The sequence below is a fragment of the Dromiciops gliroides genome, chromosome 3 (genome assembly GCF_019393635.1).
Source record: "Dromiciops gliroides isolate mDroGli1 chromosome 3, mDroGli1.pri, whole genome shotgun sequence".
Classification (NCBI taxonomy): domain Eukaryota; kingdom Metazoa; phylum Chordata; class Mammalia; order Microbiotheria; family Microbiotheriidae; genus Dromiciops; species Dromiciops gliroides.
The window spans coordinates 515967622-515979101 of record NC_057863.1 but is presented as its reverse complement, the minus strand read 5'-3'; the positions used below and the strand labels follow the sequence as shown (position 1 = coordinate 515979101).

The window sequence follows — 11480 nt, the reverse complement described above, 5'->3', positions numbered from 1 at the left end:
CCATATAAACCCTGTCCTCAATCCTCATCTTTGAGTATTCCTTGCAATCTTGCTCTGTGATACTCCAAGTTATAGCTCCTCTGCCCTGATTAAAGACCTTAATTCTCCTATATTGATTGTTTCAATAATTTTCAGGTTGACACAATAGTGTTCTACTTGTATTCTAGTAAGGATGACAGAGAATTAGGGTGGTTTCTTGATGTTGGTTGGAACTCCATGGTGAACTTTTGGTAGAACACATTTTTGGTAAATTGTTATACTATGGGAAGATATGAATGGTTTGTCATATGTATTGACAGAATGAATCTCTGAATGAATCAATGAGATCACAGGTCCATTTGGGAATTTGAATATAGCTCTCCAGACAGCAATTGCACAGGGCAGATTGGCTTGAATGTCAATGTAGGGTAATCTGCCCCTGCTCTCTAGTGAAGGAGACCCCTTGCAGTACTGCCAATGCCCCTGTGGACAAACTGCTGTTACCCTGAATTTGAAATACTGAAAGTGGATACAAAAAGACTTCAGCTATGGATACTATTAAGTGTGCTGTTGTGGGTGATGATGCTGTTGGTAAGACATGTCTTCTGATTTCATATAAAACAGAACTATTCCCATACAAATGTGTTCCAAAGGTATTTTATTACCTTTTTTTTTTTATTTTTTAGTGAGGCAATTGAGGTTAAGTGACTTGCCTAGGGTCACACAGCTAGTAAGTGTTAAGTGTCTGAGGCTGGATTTGAACTCAGGTCCTCCTGACTCCAGGGCCGGTGCTCTATCCATTGCGCCACCTAGCTGCCCCCCAAAAGTATTTTAATTGATACTCAGCCATATACTTTTGGCATGTTTGATTCTGCAGGATGGGAGATATTTGAGAGATCACACTGCCTCAGTTATCTGAAGACAGAAGTGTTTCTTGTCTATTTTCCTGTGGCATCCCCATCTTAATTTGAAAATATGAAAAATGGGTACCAGAAATTAGTTACTATTGTCCAAAGACTTCCTTGTTGAGACCCAGAATGATCTTCTACTAATGAGAAACTTTGCAAGAATAAACAGAAGCCAACACTTCAGAGACAGCCAAAAAGCTGGCATGGGACATGAAGGTTGTCAAGTACTCTGTGCTCACATGCAGAGGCCTAAAGAATACATTTCATAAGGCCATAGAAGCTACACTGGAGCTTTGGAGACCTAATAAGAGCAGCAAGTGTGTGCTTATATGTGGCATCCCTCCCGAATCCGTTGTCTGCATCATCCTAGGAGAGAATTTAAAATTCATCTTTGTAATAATGATTAATGTCTTATACCCACCCAAGTACTCCTAGAGTGAGACAAGGACTATTGGGGCCCCCAGTTTCCCTTGAAACTCAGTTTAAATGCTAATTAACTTTGAGGAATTATGTGTAGAAAAACTGATCAATACTAGTTTTTTGTTTGTTTACTGTTTCTATTTTTTTTTTTTTTTAAAGCAAGGCATACTTATGATGACTCTGTAACAGTTGAATTTTTGGCTCAAAATTATTAAAGATTCCCCTTGGTGCCAACCTGGCAAATAATCTGGGATTTTTTAGTTTGTTGTTATTGTTTGGAAAAGAGGATGTATTGTGTGTTTGTGTGTGTTTGTTTGTGTGTGTCTGTGTGTATGTGTTTGTGTTTTGAAGGGGGTGGTTTTTTTTGTTTTTTAATTAGATTAGCCAGTAGATAGTTTTGTTTTGTTTTGTTTTCCCTATTAGGCAATAGATCTTTGGTTTGTTTGTGTGTCTGTGTGTGTTTTTTGTTTTGTGTTTTTCTTTTTTCTTTTATTTTCCTCTTTGAGGTGGGTCTAGTTTGGAGGGTGGGAAGGGAAGAGATCTGATTCTACTTTCCAGATCTGGTTCAGGAAACACATATTGCTCCCCTCATGCTCTTTAGGAAGGAGTACAACGAATGCTCCCCAGTGGTGATTTTTCTCCTTTTTGAAAGTTGCCTTTTTGTTCCTCACTCAGAGTAGGTTCAATGTTGAGTGAAATCATCCCAAATGGATGAAGCATGTATTGCCCCTTTTCCTTCCTCCTATTGTTGGTTGCACTGTTGACAACAACACTGAGGATATTTGCCAGTTGCTGCTTTTTCAGGGCCTGAAGTTCTATTATACATGAGGTCAAGAAAAGTCTGAAGGACAGAACAAGTAACTAATCAGAGTATCCCCTTTATCTGTGTTTTGTATATGAAAACCCCCTGAGCTAGAGTTTGGGATTCTAAATAATGTGGAAAAGTCTTACTGAAGACTAGTGTTAATAGGAATTTTATAAAAACCATTAGTTTGCAGTTTTTATTTTTCTTAAATGTCTAGGGAATTTTGTCCATGTTGCCCAAATCCAAATTCATATAGATTCATTCGTGTTGAACTAATGCTTTTGTTGTATCTCAATTCTTTGTATATGTATTCTTTCAGATGTATTAAACAAAAAAAAATCTTCACAAATCTTCAAAATACCCTGATGCTTCTCACTTCTTAGTTTATTTGTTGTTTTTGTCCTTATGTCCCAAACAAACAAAAAAAAAAATTAAAAAAAAAAAAACCTTGGCATCAGGAGGTGATGCCATTCGCGACTTGCAGTGAATTGGATCTAAGTGAGTCAGGGCTATGCAAAGTTATGAGTCTTGCTCTCTCTCCAAGGCCATCTGAGTTCCATTGCAATATATATTTTAGGATGGCTGGAGATGGCCCAGATGCAGTGGGAGACTGGCCTTTTTAAGCTAAGGTCTTTCCCATCTCTCAGGAAGGAAGGAACGAAACTCAGTTTTTTTAAAGACATGGGATCTTTACTCTCCCAAGCACCAGTTTTTAGCATTGAATAAAAGAGGCAAAACTTTATTAAAAATTGAGCAAGATTCTCCTTTGAAGGATAAAATGTTATAGTCTGTACACTACAATATAGTAGAGAAAAAAGATTTATGTATATGTATATTGTTAAGATGAATGTATGGACCACCTGTATTTGATGGAGCTGCCTTATTATCCAATAGTATTTTATGAAACCCTGGATTAATAGGAGCAAAATGCCCTTTGATTGAACTCCAAACTGAACCGAGATGGCTAGCAGATAAGTCCCTATTCTGGCGACTTCTTTTCCCAGGATAGTAAGTCTATCTTGTGGGGCCATCTGGGCATCCCCATCTTTGCCAAACTCCATTTTGGAATCATGTAATCTTATCATAGTGTTTCTGTATTTCCTACATGTTATAACTGTGTGGTGTGTAAAACTATATGTTTGGTGCAGCTAGGTGGCACAGTGGATAAAGCACTGGCCCTGGATTCAGGAGGATCTGAGTTCAAATCTGACCTCAGACACTTGACACTTACTAGCTCTGTGAACCTGGGCAAGTAATTTAGCCCTACATCATCCCACAAAACAAACAAACAAACAAACAAAAGAAAAAACCCAATAAAAAGTAGAAGTTACAAAAAAAAGCAAAAGAAAAGCAAAACAAAAAAAGGAGGTCACAAAGAACATAATTAAATATGTGTGTGTGTGTGTGTGTGTGTGTGTGGTTGCCTTATTTCTGTCCCATGTTTGGGGAAAATTAGCTGGGGTTCCTAATATAGTTGTTACTTATAAATTAGAAGCTTTAGCACCAGTTTTGCAGCACTGAACATTTATTAACGTATATTAAATATTAGTAAAGATAGAACACATTGCCCTGAAATTTAGGAAAGCTTAGCGAGCATCTAGGGTAGAGAATAGAGCTCAACCTGGTTTTCTAGCTTAGAGGAAAAATAGAGCTCAGCCTGGCCTGCTTCTTGCTCCAAGTCCTCTGCCACCAAGAGTACCTGAGACAGTCTAACAGAGAATAACTGAGTGTGGAAGCTTTTTCTTGGTCTGGAGGAGAGGTGGTCTTTGCACACTGCTTCAAGCTAATTGGCTAGCATCAACCAAATCCATTGGTTCACTGGACTCGAGGGTGGTCCCATGTTGAGGTCAGAGTCCACACCCTCTGAGAACACCCTCTGGAGGACCAGGCAGGTGTGGTTATAATTGAATTAACTTATAGGAGTTAATCAGTGAAGTCAATCCAATCAATCTTAATCCAATCAATCCCCTGGTGGGGGGGGGGGGAAGGACTTTGGGCTTCCCAAAACACTATTATTTCACAACTGAAATTGATAAAAACTGCTTTGCTTTACATCCATTCTTGTTGTAGTATTTTCTTTTGTATCATGTTAATGAAACTGATAACACCCTGTAACCAGTAAGCAAAGAAACCTTATATATCCTTAGAAAGATGGAGTCTTCAAAGCTCCTTCTTTGGAAGGGGTCTCCACATGATTCATGCTTGCTTGTTCTTGGGACAAATAAACTGGTACTATGTTTTTCCTGCCTGTCTCTGATCTGTTTTTTCTTGTAGCAGACATGAAAATTATTTCTCTGATTTGTTTACTTTTTCTTTCTATAGGAGACAGACAATAAAAAACAATATTTGACAGCATCCACACACATATATACTTAATATTATCCTCAGTTTCTAGCAAATTCCATTAAAGTCCTTTGCCCATAGTATATAATTCATAATGCTTTTTATATGGAAGTGAATTGAGGAGGGTGTGATTTCTGCCCTGAAGGAGTTTATGATCTATCATGGGAGTTGTAGGCCAGATAATCATGATGCAAGACCCCACCAGCTTGAGTTTGTTGCTCTTGTCTAGGTGGATTGACCTGACACCCATGTGTGAGACCTTCTAATGCAAGAATAACAAATAAGGAGTATATAAAAAAACACCCTAATATCAGGCTTCTCAGGTCCCAGTGAACTTCTCCGGATGCTGCTTTTATTTGGAAGTCATACATCTTGATAAGAGATGGCATAGTTGTCCTTACTTGTGCTATGGATTAGTAAAAGTGGTTGTTTAAGGAGTATTCAGATTCTGAGTTCTTTATTGAAGCAGATAAAGTAAAGCAACCTGGATAAAGAGGAGCCCAGAAACCAAAAGGAGAGTGAGAAAGAACATAGAAAGTTCAAGCAGACATTAATCCTGGAATTAGATTTTTTATTTTCTCAAAGAAAACAATGCCTATGCCAGCTGATTTTTGAAAATACAATTAAACTAATGCAATCTAAGAGATTCCTCTCTACACAATTCTTTACATATTTATGGCCCATATGAGGCCACCTAAATTTGAAATTGTTTTAAGATGTTCTCACAGTACTGGAAAGAAACTGATGTTTTCTGTTGATTATTACAGTAATCAGATTTTAGTTCAATACAATAAGCATTCAGAATTAAGGATGATCCTTTTTCTTTCTGTGGACACCTAGTCACACAAATAGTTTGAACTATTCTTGCTTTATACTATCTCCCTAATCTTTTCCTTTCATTTTTTTATCCCCACCACCCAATTCTGTACCCTGATAGACTAATCTTCCTAGAACACTGCTCAGACACATTTGCTCCCTCCTCATAGCTATAAAATATCAATGAAATCACTTTATTTTTTGGAAGGGGGAGGGTGAGGATGAAGGGAATGTAGACCTGTGATTGTATGTAAAAGCAGATCTCCTAGCTGGGGAAACTCCCTCAGTTGATGTTAATAAGTCTTCAAAAGTTGCTTGGGGAACTAAGGCTAGATGAAAAGCTGGTAATCATACATCTAATATGTTTCATGAGCAGCTAGGTGGCCACAGTGAATAGAGTTCTGGGCCTGGAGTCAGGAAGACTCATATTCCTGAGTTCAAATCCAGTCTCAGATATTTGACACTTACTAGCTGTGTGACCCTGGACATGTCACTTAACTCTGTTTGCCTCAGTTTCCTCATCTGTAAAAAGAGGTGGGGAAAGAAATGGCAAACCACTCTAATATCTCTGCCAAAATAACCCCAAATGGGGTCACAAAGAGTCAGACACAACTGAAACAACTCAAGAACAACAAAACTTTGTTTCACAAGCAGGACTTGAACCTAGGTCTTCCTAATTATAAGGCTTGCTTTCCTAGTCCTCTTACATATTACACCCTGCTCCCCTGCTTCTTCCCTCCTCCCCTCAATGCCTTGCTCCCCAACACACACACACATATATATACTCTGTATTCCAGTGACATTGACCTCCTTGTTCCAAAAGCAAGTCTCTCCAACTATAGATTCAGTGCAATTTTTTCGGCCTATCCCTTCAAGCATGCCTCCTGACTTCCCTGGCTTCATTCAAGTTCCACATATTAAATCCCATATTCTACAAGAAGCTTCCTCTCATCCATATTAACTCTAGTGCCTCTCCTCTGTTAATTATTTATAATTTATCTGGTATATATAGCTGTACCTAGTTACATGGTATACATAGTTGTCTGCAAGCTGTTTCCTCTGTTAAATTCTATGCTTCTGAGAATAGGGACTATCCTTTGTGGTTTTTTGTAACTCCAGCACTTAACACCTAGTAGGTGCTTAATACATGCTTATTGACATATATTGCCAATAACATCAACTAAAGCATATTGTTGTGCAAAGCACTTTATAGTTTATCTCATTTGATTCTTATAATGCTGTGAAATAGGTACTGTTATAATCCCCATTTGATAGAAAAAGAAACTGAGTTTGAGAAATTAATTCACTTGCCCAGGATTCATAAACCTAAGTATAAGAACCAAAAAAGAAATCCATGCCTTCTGACTCCAAGATCAATGGTCTTAACATCACATCATGTTATCAGCAAGGAGATGGGAAAGAAGGTTGGATTGATACAATGGAGGCAGGATTCCAACTCAGATCTTCCTGACTTCAAGTCTTGTATTCTACTATGCCATATATAAGATAAAAAGTGGAGAGGGACAGGATTTTAGAATAAGAAGGAAACTGGGAGATCATCTACCCCAACACTTTCAGAAAAAAAACAAGGCCCAGAGATTTGAAGTGGCTTGTTACACATTTTATGGATCTTGAGCCAGCACTTGATTCCAGGTCTCCTGACTCCTGGCCTAGTGCCCTTAACACTGTCCATGCCACTTATTATATTTATGAATGCTTTAGAAACAACTCCCTAAAGTACTCAGTATGCAAAGTTCAGTTCAGGAATGTCTATTGGTACATAAAAATGTACATGAGCAGCATTAAAACCTTATTTGTCCCCCCTCATCAAGTATCTTACTTTCACTTGATATTCAATCCAATTATTATTAAGCACCTACTATGTGCCAGGCACTGACCTTGGGCAAATCACTTAGCCTTGCTACCTTTCATTTTCCTTATCTGTAAAATTAGGTGGTTGGACTAGATGGTGTTGGAAGTCCTTTCTAAGTCTAAACATATGATTTATAACTGTTTCCCATTGCTATTCCCAGGCCACTCAAGTAACCTTTCTTTTTTTTTTTTTTTTGAGGTTTATTCAATACATATTTATTACCATTCAAGATTCTGGTAGCTTTCATTTATTTATTAATTGATTGATTGATTGATTGGTTTGTTTTATTTATTTATTTAATTTATTTGCAGGGCAATGAGGGTTAAGTGACTTGCCCAGGGTCACACAGCTAGTAAGTGTCAAGTGTCTGAGGCCAGAATTTGAACTCAGGTCCTCTTGAACCCAGAGTCAGTGCTTTATCCACTGGACCACCAAACTGCCCCTGGTAGCTTTTATATATAGATTCTGGGATACTCCCCTGCCTTCCTCAATGAGTTCAGTGCATGACTTATGGTCTCTTTCTTCTTCTTTCTTCATACCAGGGGACTTCAATATAGATAGATAAATATTGATAGTCCATCAAAGGCCTTAACTTCTCAATTCTTCAATGTATTCCTCAATGTATTCATTTTGCATGACCTACTCCTCTACCTTATATACAGAGATAGTCATACCTTTTATCCCAAAATGTTTCCCATAAATCCTGACATATCTTTATCTGATCATATTCTGTTGTCATTCCACCTTTCCCTCTATCTTGCAACCCTAAACAATTTTCTTTGGCTATGACCTCCAGTCCTTCTCCCCTTCAGTTCTTTCTCAGGCCATTAACCCTTCCCTGACTTCACTTGTTTCCCTTCTCCAGGCTGAGCCCCTGGTGAAGAGTTCAACTTTACACTGTCATCTTCTCTCAGGTACCTTGACCCTTTTAGTTCATGTAGCACATCCTTGAATTCTAATATCTATTTCCTTTCTCCTATAGATATATTCCTGAGTGAATCTCGAGAAACTCATGAAACCATGCTGAATAGTTCCACTACAAGCTTACAATACATAAACATAGATGGGCCCTTGCTATAGCAAGGCAATTCTTTTATTCTTCCTTAATTGATTTACTATCCCATATACCCTATCTGCTTCTCCAAATCTTTTTGTCTCACCTCTAGTCTCCCACAGTTCTGCTTCTTTCATCTTATAAGCTCAGTTGAAAGCCTTGCCTCATATTTCACAGAAAAAAATGAGGACATTTGCTGATACCTCCTTCCTATCCCCTATTCTTCATTTCACATCATTCATATGTCTTCTCTCACTATTTCCTTTTTCACCTGTTTTACATAAAAGGTGACCTTTCTCTGTCAATGCTAACTCCTCAATGCACAAGCAATCGCACTCCATGCCACCTTCTGCAATATATTGCTTCCTTTATCCTTACTGTCTCACTAATATTTAAGGATTCACTGCCTATTAATGACTTACAAAAATGCACATCTCTTCCACCCTCAAAAACCCCTTATTTCATTCAATTCCAAGCCTCCTCATGTCTGCCTCCTACTTTCCCTAGCTTCCTATGAGTCTCAGTTTAAGTCCCTTGTTTTTCAAGAAGCCTATCCCAGCTGTGCATATCCTTTGATCCAGCAATGCCACTACTGGGTCTGTATCCGAAAGAGATTTAAAAAAGGGGGAATGGTGGAGATGGGATGTGAAGGGGGAAGGACTTATTTGAACAAAAATGTTTGAAGCAGCTTTTTTTGTGGTGGCAAAGAATTGGAATCATGGGGATGTTTATTATTTGGGGAGTGGCTGACAAATTTGGTATGTGATTGTAACAATTGGTATATGACTATAACAACAATAATATTTTGTTATAAGAAATGATGAGCAAAATGACATCAGAAAAACCTGGAAAAACTCTCATGAATCGATGCAAAGTGAAATTAGCAAAACCAGGAGAACATTGTACACAGTAACAGCATTATTGTATGATGACCAACTGGTAATGACTTAGCTATTCTGAACAATACCATGAACCAAGACAGTTCTAAAGGACTCAGGATGAAAAATTCTATCAACCTCCATAGAAAGAACTTGTGGAATCTGAATGCAGATTGAAACATACTATTTTTAACTTTATTTTTGGGAAGTGGGTTTTTTTTGGGGGGGGTCCTGTATTTTCTTTCATATGGAAATAGCATTAATATAGAAATATGTTTTGTATAATTGCACATGTATAATCTATATCAAATTGCTTACTGTCTCTAGGAGGGGAAAGGGAATGAGCAGTAGGAGATAATTTGGAGCAAAAATTGAAAAAAAAAAACAAATGTTAAAAAGTATTTTTACATGTAATTTAGAAAAATATTATTCACAAAAAGTTTAAAAAAGAAGTCTTTCCCAGACCTTAGATCTTTACACCTTCCCTCTTAGAATACAATTTTAACCTGTATATGTAATTTAAACTGTATATATCTTGTTTGTATGAAATTCTTTGCATGTGCATGTTGTCTTCCCCATTAGACTGTGAGCTCTTTGAAAGCAGGCAGTTTGCCATTAGCCTTTTTGTTCCCCCTAGGCCTTATCACAGTGCCTGATACATACTAGAGTACTTAGTAAATGCTAGTTACCTCACTAACACAGCCCCATCCCTAAGTAAAAGGAACTGGTTTTAGAGATTACAATTTAATTTCAATCCAGTTTTGGATTTAGAGACTCAATTTGAGGTGGAATCACTGCTGGCCATAAAAAAAAATCCTTGTTGACTGATGTACCAAATAAGTCTTAGCCTACTTGCCAAGATAACTTGCTTGTATATGTTCTCTTGTTCATGCAAATTTAAGAAAGTTGGCATAGTGAAGATAAAAATAATGATGAAATTAAGAAATTTTAAAAAATAGTATATAACTTGCTTGGTTTGAGTTCAGGAAAAACCCCAAAACCTGGAGTTGATTATTTTGACTAGTCATTAGTTCGTAGATTCTTATAGTCATTTCAAAGTTGTCGCTACTCCTTAAATTGTTTCTGATACTATGTGTGAAGGGGGTAAGTATTCATAGATGAAGAAATCACATATCTGACTCAAATTCTGGTCAGTCATTCCTTTCCTCAAAACTTTGTTTTTTTCTTCAAGGATTGAAAATATTTTTTTCTTTTGTAAAATTACTAGGATTACCTTATCATCATTTCAAAAAACAATTAAGGAGAGAATCATATAACACAAGTCTGTCTGGGTCAGAGACAAACTGAATGTCACAAGAACACCCATTTAAATCTTCAATCACTGCCCTGATCCTGGTTGCTGGGAAGGGTGGAGGAGGTAGGGAGGTAGTTAAATCCTTGGTGTTCTCTGTAAAATGTTGAGTAAGATAATGCCATATTAACTTAGTCGTTATTTCTCTGACCATCGATGTACTTTGAGATTTATGGTGAAAGGCCGAGTAAGTATTTCAAATCAATCTGATTTCAGTGCTGGTCTTCCAAGGACAAGGCTGCTAGGACAGGACTCATTTATGTAGGACTTTTCAGAACTACCATTGATCTCTGGTTGAAAGTGCCACCTACTGGTTAGTGGGAATATATGCAGCTCAAGGCAGCTGCTTGTCCTTAGCCAACTAAATCTGTATCAAGGGAGAAGAGGGGGGAAATACATTTTGTGTGCCAAGAAACTAATTCACGCACATACTGAGGATCAAATTTACCTGTGAACAATATTGAATCAGCAAATCTGTTCAATAGCAAAAGGATGTTCTCCAATAATTGGCTGCCCAGATACTAAAGCTAATATTCTTAAATTTGAAGATTGTATATAGTTCCTGTACAAAACACTGGGAGAAATACCTTGGCAAACATTAATCTTGAAAATTCATAGCTCAATCAGTCAATAAATGTAATAATCCAGGAGCGATTTCTGGAACTACAAGAGCTTTATAAACTGTGGCATTTCCTGTAGCTATCCTCACAGTTCAAAAGCCACACTAACTATTTGAGACCTGCCAGAGAAGCAAGAAGGGAAATAAAAAGGTATATTGTAGGAGTCCATTTATGAGATTTAGGAAAACATTTTGCACAGCCCTGTGACTCATACCTACCGCTGGTTACAATTATTCTCGGGTTTTATTTATTTATTTAATTTTATTTTATTTGGTGAGGGGGAAGTGTAAGGGAAGGCTGTTTGATCTTTTCAAGGACCTAATACAATTCTCTCACTTTTCTTTCTGCTAAAAGAGTGAGGATCACAATTTTTAAAATAATTTTCTAGGGAAGATAACAGATTCTAAGATTAATGATTTTAACTTTGGGGTCCTCCTTGAAACTCACAGATATTAAAATGAAATTGCTTCTT

At 37.4% G+C, this 11480-nt stretch overlaps 1 pseudogene; it reads left to right on the top strand.

Moving 5' to 3' along the window:
- Positions 1-527: 527 nt before the first annotated feature.
- LOC122747871 lies at positions 528-1322 on the top strand (annotated as a pseudogene).
- Positions 1323-11480: the final 10158 nt, after the last annotated feature.